This window comes from Gossypium hirsutum, chromosome A13 (genome assembly GCF_007990345.1).
Source record: "Gossypium hirsutum isolate 1008001.06 chromosome A13, Gossypium_hirsutum_v2.1, whole genome shotgun sequence".
In the NCBI taxonomy this organism is placed as follows: domain Eukaryota; kingdom Viridiplantae; phylum Streptophyta; class Magnoliopsida; order Malvales; family Malvaceae; genus Gossypium; species Gossypium hirsutum.
Window position 1 is genome coordinate 93,786,232 of NC_053436.1, and position 7,894 is coordinate 93,794,125.

Consider the following 7,894-nt stretch of genomic DNA (forward strand, 5'->3'; position numbering starts at 1 on the left):
AGCTCCTAATGTAATGCTAAAACAAGAAAAATACTAATGGAATGTCCTAACATGCAACTAACTGTACCTAAGTATAAGCAATTAGCTAGATCTAAAGGCAATAAATATAACTCTTTTCAAGAGTTATCAATTATTTTATGTGTTGCTCGGGATTCCTATGCCAATTTGGCTTTTGATATCTCACATCATACTCAACAATTGGCTTATTTGATCTTCCAAATTAGTTAAAGTTTTCGTAGTGTTAGTGCACTCAAATTGTACCTATTTTACTTCAGTTCTCATTGATTGCATTTTCCTATCAATCCAATCCAAGTATTAACGACATACAATATGGTCATTTAGGTTGGCCCTCTTCTAAGGCTTCTTTAAATAAGGAGGTTGATAATTAGTATTTTTAATTAGTTGTGCATTGTTACCTCCTCATTGATTTTCGTCCCATCTTAGGTTTGGGTGATCTCTCCAATCAGGATTATAGGTGTTTGAATAAGGGTTTCCACCCCTATTTTTAACATAATTGACATCTTTAATTGGATTGTTAACATAATGAATTAGTGGTTTTTCTTCTCTATATATAGGCTAGATGAAAACTCTATACGGATGAGTTTATCCATAATTTGCTGATATTTATCATCCTTTTGGACAGCTTTTACCGTAGATGGTTTTTGGCCATATTTATAGCATTCAATTGGCCACTAACAAGAATTCATTATCATGTTTTTTTTATCAACTCATATGTATCTTTGTATGTTCTGTTCATTAAGGCTCCTCTTGTAGCTTCATCTAGTCCTGAATGTACATGCACATCAAACCCATTATAGAACATTTGTAGCCTCAACTACTCAGGTAATCCATGATGTGGGCATATCTTTATTAGCGTTTTAAAATGCTCCTAAGCTTCGTGAAAGCTCTCTCCCTTTAATTGTTTAAACATTGCGATCTCTCTTCTCAGTTGGACATTTTTGCTAATAGGGAAAAACTTTTATAGAAATTTTCCTTACTTGTGAATCTAACCAAGAAAAGGCGTTATCGATTAAGGAGAAGGGGAACAATAGAAGATGAATAGCATCATCAGTGACCCCATTATATTAAAATGTACCACAAAGTTGAAGGAACTGTTTTAAATGTTGATTTGGGTCCTACATCATTGTGCCTCTAAACTGCAAATTGTTCTGGATCATATGGATCATGGCCAATTTTATTTCAAAATTTTTAGCCCTGATGGTTGGCCTTGTAATCCTTCCTTGAACCTTTTCCAGATTTCGTAGCTCATAGTCCCTTATGGTTCTTTTGTTGCGTGCCATAGGTATGTTTGTGAGTAGCTGTGGTGGTGGCGGTCAGTCCTCTAAGATATTATTGTTAAACTCGTCAAATAGTAGGTTATCTTGTGGTGGTAAATTGCCTGCAACAGGTTGTTGATTTTGCATCTGTTATTGCTGTCAATGATTTTGACAAATTAATCTCTCTGGATCAGTAGTTGGCTCTATAAGTGTTCCCCTACTATGAGTCATATACTAAAAAAATAAAATAAACGATGTTAGTAAATATAAAATTTGTATCTATAATTTATTAATTTCCTAATTATTCTATTAAATGCAAAAAATTAAAATTAATATAGTAGCGTTACCTCCCCGGCAGAGGCGCTAACAACTTGGTCACCTTCGGACATACCAACATCTAGAGTATGAATACTGCAACTACAAGATATGGAATTGAGGCAGTCTCAGCAAGTATACGAGTCAGGTTGTAATATAGTTACAACAAAGTAGGTAAGTACTCCGAAGATCATACCCAAAGGAGGCGAGTACTAAATTAATGTCAACCTTAATACAAATAGAAGTAACTAGTAGTTTAAATAAATTATAGTATGATAAAACATGAAAAGAAATATTTTGGGGTTTTTATAACTAATGAAATAAAGATAACAAAAATAAAAGGAACTTCGGATAACTGAATTCTAACTTAATCAAATCTAAGCATGGGTGATTAGCTCACTTTGGTGATCATAACTAATTACTATTTCGGGTTTCTATTCAATCAACTATTCGCTATCCTAGCAAGATCTCTCGATCTTCCACTAAACTAATGAGTTGACAAGAACTACTTATCTCTCAACCTCACAGTCCAGTCCCGTTCGGGGCTAAGGTGTTCACAAATAGGTCATACCAATTTTGGGTTAATTCCTACCTAAATGGCTTTTTATATAATACCCCGAAAGTTACTACAATAAGAAAGTGAAATATTGTCCTTAATATGATAAAATAAGGAAATAAAGTGACAAATAGGGGAATTTTAGGTTATGTCAACAAAATCTATTTGGCAAGTATATTATGATATATTAATTCAAGAAAGGACTAAATTGCAAAAGTGAGAAAATTTTTGTGGCCCAAGAGTAAATATTAAAATTTTGAAAAACCAATAGTTCAAATATTTTAAGGGTGGAAGGATCTAGAAACTAAAGGAAATGGATGAATTAGGACCAAATTGAATAAGTGGAAACAGTATGCGGGGTTAAATCATAATTTTCCTAAAATGAGTGATGAGTTAATGTAGGAATTTTGAAGGATCATAAGGGGCAAAATGGTCATCTAGCAAGGAAGTTAATTTTGAAGAGTAATAATGATGTTGGTGATATTTTAGATTAAATAAATAAATAAATATTAGTTTATTAATATTTGATTTGACATATATTTATATATTATTAATTTTTTTAGTATATAAGGAAAGAAATATGAAGAATTCTCTTCATCTTTCCATGTTCTCAATGTGAGAAAAAGAAGAAAGAAAGGAAATTTTCTTTTCTTTACAATTTGGTCCTTTCACCAAAAATTCACCATTTTCATTTAGAAATCAAAAAAATTTCCATAGCTACCAGGAGAGAAAGATAATAAGAAGACTATGGAGAGCTAGAATATCAAGTTAGTTTTAAGAAATAGAAGCTGAAGGAGAGAGAAAGTTAAAGTTAAAGTTTGGATTCAAGAGAATAAGGTATGGATGTGAAGGTTTTATGTTATTTTAAAGTTTAGTAGTGATAGAAAGCATAAAAATGGGTTGTATTGAACACCATGAATATTCAGCTAGCATGGATTTGCATTAGAAATGGTTAATTTGCATGTTTTTGGTTCCAGGACTAAATTGAATAAAAATAAAATTTTAGGGGTAATTTTGTAAAAATGTTAAAAATGACCAAATTGCATGAAGTGAATTGTTTTACCATCTAAATTAATATATTGAAAGAAATTATTAATTTATATCAAGTGAGTTTAGAGCTTTAATTTTGTTGTATGATGACTATGTAAAGTGATTTTGTTAAATATTGATTTTAGGATCAAATTGTGAGAAGGTTAAATATATTATGGTTTGGTATTAAAATTTTTGTATTGTTAAGGGATGTATGATAGCCTAGAATATTTGGATAAAGTATTAATTGAGAAAAATTAGTTGATTTGATAGATTAACTAGTTAAGGGACAAAATTGCAAAAGTTATAAAAGTTGGGGTAATTATGTAAATTTAAAAATTTGAATGGTATAAATTGTGAAATGAATTGGAACCGAAATATATGCTAATGAATGAGTGATTTTATATTTTAGATCAAGATCTCGTCGATACTCGTGAAAAAGGAAAAATAGTGGAATAGTCCCTGAACTCTTCCAATTATTACAATTCAATTCAGGTAAGTTCGTGAATTGTATTCTGTATAATTTTGATTAAAATGGATATTAATTTGTGATTGGTAATATATATATGTTCTATTGTTAGAAAAATATTATCAAAATTAACACTCAGTTTGGATTGAACGCGGGATTTGAGTACATTTGTTATACGGTGCATGACGGCATTGGAGGAAAATGACATTGAATTACTCAAGTAAACTGGGGTTCAGTATTTGTTGTAAACTCTCGTGTTTTACCTTCTGTTTAGCTCTTACGAGCTGCTGTTTAACTTTTATAAGTTTCTGTTTAGCTCTATTGAGCTTCTGTTCAACTCTTATGAGTTTCTGTTCAGCTTTTAAGAGCTTCTATTTAACTCATACAAGTTTCTGTTTAGCTCTTACGAGCTTCTGTTCAACTCTTATGAGTTTCTATTCAGCTCTTATGAGCTTCTGTTCAACTCTTAAGAGTTTCTGTTCAGCTTACGAGCTTCTGTTAATGATGTACTCATATTCGAAAGTCGTTCTTCGAATGGTAAGATAAAAGGAGTTGTTTTTGGATGATATATGTATATGAAGAAATAGTAAGAGAATGATATGTATCATGATATGAATATATATATCAATATCTTGATATGTTGATACATAGAAATTATGTAAGTTGTGATGCGTAATAACCTCAAGTGTGATATGTTGATAAAATAAGTTTATCAATGTTGAATTTATATGAAATATGTACAAGTAGGCTAACAAGTGTTGTTATTGATGTTTAGACAAGTTCCAAGCTATTGGTTAAATGGTAATATGTTTATTTATATGATGCGTTGGAAGGGTAAGTGCACAAAACAAAATATACTGGTGCTCATGAAAGAGTGGTAAGTTTTAAGTTATGCAATTTCTTATGAATTGGCTTATCATGTGATTAATATGAAAAAGGTTATGTTCAAATGCACTAGCTTGTGGTTGTGGTGATATGGTATGTTTATGGTTGGTGTGTTATGCATATGGAATGAGTGTGGATAGTGAAATACAAATGAAAATTTAGAAATTTGGAAGAGTTAAAGTTATTGAATATACTTCATGAATATTGTGGTATCAATATTGGATTATTTTGGATATGTATAAATTTTTTATTTAAAATGAATTGATATGATTAAAGTTTATACGAGCCTACTAAGCATTCATTACTTACGTAGTTGTTTTTCTTTACTTTTCATATTATCAGAAGCTCGATTAGGTTGAAAGCTTGTCGGATATATATCACACTATCCATCAGTTCTATCGGTACTTTCGAATGTTTTGATTTTGATCATAATGGCACGTATAGGTATTTTTTTTAATGTTGGTCTATATGTAAATTGTTGAGATTAGCCACTTATTTTTAGCTTGTGTTGAATGCCATGATATAGTTTGTAGATGTGTGAATTATTGTGGCTAGGTTAGTAACAAATTGGGTGAGAAATATGGCCTGTAAAATGGCCTATTTTCGTCCACATGGGTAGAGACACGGGTGTGTACCTCAACCGTGTGTGACACAGCCAGGTGACATGGCCGTGAGTCCCCTATATCTTAAATTTTCACAAAATAGAATTCTCACACGACCTAGCACACGAGCGTGTGGCTTGGCCATGTGACCTAAGTCAGAGAGCTCCTAAGTTTGGGCATGGACTAGGACATGGTTTTGTGCCCCTATTTCAGATACTCACACAGCCTGAGACATGGGTGTGTCTCTTGATCGTGTGAGCCACATGGCCTGCCCACACGAGTGTGTCCCCTGCACCTTTGAAAAATTTTAATATTTTTTGAAAATTTTTCTAAGTACCCGATTTAATCCTGACATGAATGCTATATGATATGAAATGTCTGTTATTCGATCTGTAAATTTCGGTAATACTCGGTAACCATGTTTCGGCGGCAGATTCAGGTTAGGGATGTTACATTCTAGGGTTGTCAAGCCTAGGATTTAAGTTTTTACTCTCCCAAATAGTTGATCCACTAAGAAAATCCTACAAAATAATTAATTAATCAATCCTCCACTCACTAACCCCTCGTAAAAGGATTAGTTCCTTGTGGATCTCATGAACATAATAGTCTTAAAAATAAAGATAAGCATAAATAATAAATCAAGCGAAAGGTTTAAGAGAATCCTAAACCGTATTGATTGAAGTGCATAATCCATAATAGTTTGTTCACAGTTAAAAATCACATTCTCCAACAAACACAAAATAGAAAAGAATTAAAATAAACCTAAATCCTAAAAGAAAGGAAAAACTAAAAGACTAAATTTACAAAGAAAAACTTATAATGTAAAAGTTGTCCTTCCACAAGTGTTTTAAGAGCCTATTTATATACTTAGGGTTGACATCATCCTCAATCCTAGGCTAGCTGATGTTCTCGTGTTTAATTTTCATTGTGTGTACCAAAAAACCCTAGCTCGTAAATGCTTCCCGTATAGGACTGACGTCGCGATATCGAATATAGTATGCATGGTCCAACGCTAGCTTCAGGGCTGTGTCGCAACATCCCTTGTCTATGTCGTGACACCCAAGGTAGTACAGTAATAGCATTTTGCTCCCTCTATTGCAACATGAATTCCCCATGTTGCAACCTAGCGACCAACTTTGAGTTCTTCTGCCTTTGAATGATCTGGGTGGTCTATACTAAGATAGACTTTGACGAAATCACCTAAGTAACTATGAAGGATTAGTTACCTTCCATGAAAGATGTTAGGTTGTTTTTATAGAGGACTTACTAGCATCCCGAGGTATATTAGCTAAATTGTTGATCTATCGTGGAACTCAATTGGACCTAAAATTAGTCATGTGTCATGAGTTAACCCCTCGCTTAACAAGTTCGAGATTCGTTCACTTGTTAAAGAGAAGAATAACTCATTTCACTATGTACTAGTTCAAATCCACAATATACTTGTGCTTAAGCGGCTAATTTCGTTATTACTCTTCTCACATTTTACATTTTCTCATGATTACAAAATTTTTCAATTCTTTTGCATTAGTGGGGGAATGTTTGTAACACAAAATCAGAAATATTTTTTTTAAATAATTTCTATTATAGAGTATTTTCCAGTTGAGGAAAATCCTCTTACTATTGTAGAATATTTTCTATTGAGGAAAATCCTCTACTATTTTTGGAAACTTACATTATTATTTTACCATTTTGCCCTTTCTAAAAACAATATAAATAGCAAACTATTCTATTCATTTTTCACAATACAAAAAAAAAACTTTGTGACAGTCCTAAATTGACCCTAGTCGGGAAGTGGTTTCGGGACCACAAAACCTAGTCAAAAATTTTGTAAAATATTAATTTCAGTGTTTTTGTTATGTGAATTACCTATTGTGAAAGTTGGGTGGTCTAATTTAGTTAATTGGATGCTAAATTATTTAGTTGGGATTTGATTGTATAAAGGAAAATTTTAGAAGTCTTTTTCTTAAAGTGGCCAATTGTTAACATGGCTAAAATGTGGGGCTTGCATGTCAATTAGACCCTTTTTATTTTAGTGGACGGCAATGATGAAGGGAAATTTGTATCTTTGTGCTTTTTATATTAGTAAAATAATGATAATTGGTTTTATAATATGAAATGAATAAAACATAAAAACTGGTCTCATCTTCCACTTTCTTTATTTTTCTTCACCGTTTGGAAAGAAAGGGGGAATGGAGTTTTAGTTTTCTTCCATATTTGTTCTGCTGGAAAACCGATTGGAAGAAGGCTTGGTGTCGCATGCATGCAGGAAAAACTATGATTTTAGCTAGTTAGGTAGCTGAAATTTCAAGTAACTCGGTAATCCATCGAAGAAGAAGAAGAGGGCTGCAACAAAAAGAAAAATGGAGACGGTAGAAGGTAGGAGAAGCGGGAAAATCTTGGTAAGCTTGTTGGTTCTTTAAATTTCTCTTTACGATATTAACTGTGAAAATTTTCAAGTTTGATTTGTTGTGGTTTTATTTAAGACTACTAATGTCCAAATTAGGACACTTGATATTGATTGAATTGATGAGGATTAAATTCGTTCTTTGATGTCTGAATGTTAAATAATGCTTGCTGTCCAAATTGAAATTATGCTAGAAGGTTGAACAATTGTTGTTCAAATGGAATTTTAGAGTGTTTAATGGACTCCAGGTTGCTGAAATTTACATGAATAGAAATTTCTAAGCTTAAATTGTAAGAATTTGAGTTGTGTGGTTTAAATTGTCAAAGATGCACTTGGCAATTGATTATAATTTGTTAA

At 32.2% G+C, this 7,894-nt stretch overlaps 1 non-coding gene across 1 annotated transcript; it reads left to right on the top strand.

Moving 5' to 3' along the window:
• Nucleotides 1-845: 845 nt before the first annotated feature.
• Nucleotides 846-952, top strand: LOC121213243 (small nucleolar RNA R71). Its single transcript, XR_005908624.1, has one exon. It is a non-coding gene; the product is annotated as a small nucleolar RNA R71 (small nucleolar RNA).
• Nucleotides 953-7,894: the final 6,942 nt, after the last annotated feature.